General features: G+C 51.4%; 1 pseudogene; it reads right to left on the bottom strand.

Moving 5' to 3' along the window:
- Positions 1-242: 242 nt before the first annotated feature.
- LOC132671300 (selenoprotein W pseudogene) lies at positions 243-574 on the bottom strand (annotated as a pseudogene).
- Positions 575-2,556: the final 1,982 nt, after the last annotated feature.

Here is a 2,556-nt window from a genome sequence, read left to right as displayed (position 1 = left end):
ACCCAGATCCCTGTCTTGGCCACCCCCTGAGAAGGAAGCCGGGAGCCAGAGAGAAGCCAGAGGGATAGGGGATGCAGGGAGAGGGACGAGAAAAGCAGGGAGAGGGAGGACAGGACGCAGGGCTACACTCCCAGGGACACATGCACACACACACACAGGCAAGGACCACGGGCGTCAGTCTCTGCCCCACCTGGTGACCACAGGGACATCAAAGAAAGATCAGGCATCTACAAGACATTTCAGTCCTTCCTATCTTGATGTGTCTGTCGTGAGGGGCTGGACCAAGGTCATTGGACTCTGCCTTCAGGACACATTAGCCTTGAGCCAAGGCGGCTCTGATCGCAGCCACCAACTTCAGGAACTTACTCTCCATGTCCGTGTACCCATCACCTCCCTTCTTGGAGTGAAACAACTTCCCTGCTACCATCACTTCAAAGCCGGTGGCCTGCGGAGTCCCCTTGCTGCAGATGTCCAGGCTTCTGGGGAGCTCATCTTCTAACTTCTTGTGCTGCAGGTACTTGGATTTGTAGCTTCAAGCACCACAATAAATGACTCAGGTGGCAAGGGCCATGGCTGGGGACCACAGCTTGGGCAGGGGCACAGACAGGTGACCTACCTGAGGCACAGACAGGAGAGCTCAGTCCTTGGCATGCATCTGAGTGTCATGGACAGAGGGTTTGGACCTGAGGAGGAAAGTCCAGAATGTTGTGTCTCTCTCCCGTCAGAAAGGTGGAGAGTCCTGGGCTGGCCTCCTGAGGGGAGATGCTAGGCACGGGGTGGGGGGCTTTGAGGGGAGGGACCCCTGAGAGGGGGCCCGGAAGGTACCGTGTTCAATACAGCATCGTTTTCAACTTGTCAGAACTTGCCAAATGAATTACAAAATAAAACCCCAAATGACAGAATAATGAGCAATTCATTTGAAATGTAAAATAAATAGGTAAATCTCTGGTGAGAAGGCAAAATAAATGGCATTCGGATGACATTTGGTGATTAAATTAAACAGTAATGAACTTGTGAGTAATGTGCCCAGAGATGGCTAGGGAGGGTGATTTTTTTTTTTTCCTCAAGCCGAGGACTTAAATCTCCAGCTGTTCCCAGTTCTCATGTCTGGGAGCCTAGCTGGGGGTCAAGGGAGTTGGAGGGGAGCAACTGACCCACCCACTCCACCAGAGACCCAGCCTGGAGTGGGGGGCCAGCCTTGAGCTTTGAGGGACGCAAGCCCAGGTCTTTTGGTACCAGGGGAAACTTCCAGATCATCTAGCCTGCTTCTGTCATTTATACTGTGGGAAGCTGAGTCCCAGAAAGGTCCAGAGACTTGTCCAAGGGTGACCAGTAGAGCGAAGACCAAGGTCTTCTGACCTGCCTACTTCACCACATCTCTTCTCCCCCCCATAATAGCTGGTCCCCAGTATGACCAGAGATGACCCCCAGTAACCACACCTCCTAACATCCACACCCTTATGTGGTGCCTCCCTTCGAATCGAAGCTGGACTGTGACTTGCCGTGGGCCAACAGAACATGATGGAAGTGATGCTGTGTGACATTCAAGGCCAAGTCACAAGAAACCTTGCAGCTTCTACCTAAGACTCTTAGAACACTCATTCCAGGGAAAACCAGCCACCATGTAAGAAGTCCAACTACCCTCCATGCTGTGAGGAGGCCCAAGCTAGCTACATGGAGAGGCTGCATGTAGAGGGAGAGATTGGTATTCTAGCATCTCAAATAAGGCACCAGGTGTGTGCATGAAGAATCCAGCCCTGCCAACCTGTACACCACGGGGCTGTAACCACATGAAAGTCCCCAAGAGAGGTCCACCCAGCTGAGTCTAGTCAACCCACAGCAATGTGAGAGTTAATAATAAATTTTTGTTTCCAGTTATTGTGATGGGTTAATTTGGTGTGTCAATTGGGCTAAGGGGGTACCCGGAAAACTGGCAAAGATTATTTCTGGGAGTGATGTGAGCCACCCAGCCACGAAGCTGGGGGTGCACAAACACTCCATCATCAAATGGAAGTGGTATATACAAGATCAGGACCAAGCAGGCCCTGAAGGCATAGGCAAATTGCATGAAGAAATGGCCCAGATGCCCAGGTCCCCACTTGCTACACCACTTTCTCTCACCCAGCCTGCATCTATGGTCTCATGGGGAGCTCCCTATGATGGGTTGACAGAGGAAGAGGAGACATAGGCCTGGTTTACAGATGGTTGTGTGCAACATGCAGGTAATACTCAGAGTGGACAGCCGCAGCACGACCGCCCCTCCCTGGGACATCCCCGAAGGACATGGTGAAGCAAAATCTCCCAAAGTGGGAAGACAAAACGGCAAAATTTTGGCCATGGCATCTTGTTGTCCACTTTTCTTGGAAGAAAAAATGGCCAGATGTGTGACCATACACACATATACTGGTTCATGAGCTGTGGCCAATGGTTTAGCTGGATGGTTGGAATGAACATGGCTTAAAAACTGGTGAGAAGGATGCCCGGCTGGCTCAGTTGGAGGAGTATGTGACTCTTGATCTTGGCACTGTGAGTTTGAGCCTCCCATGGAGTAAAGAG

The sequence above is a fragment of the Panthera onca genome, chromosome C1, assembly GCF_046562875.1.
Source record: "Panthera onca isolate mPanOnc1 chromosome C1, mPanOnc1 haplotype 2, whole genome shotgun sequence".
Taxonomy (NCBI): Eukaryota; Metazoa; Chordata; class Mammalia; order Carnivora; family Felidae; genus Panthera; species Panthera onca.
Note: the sequence above shows the minus strand (reverse complement) of the source record. Positions and strands in the feature narration are given on the sequence as shown.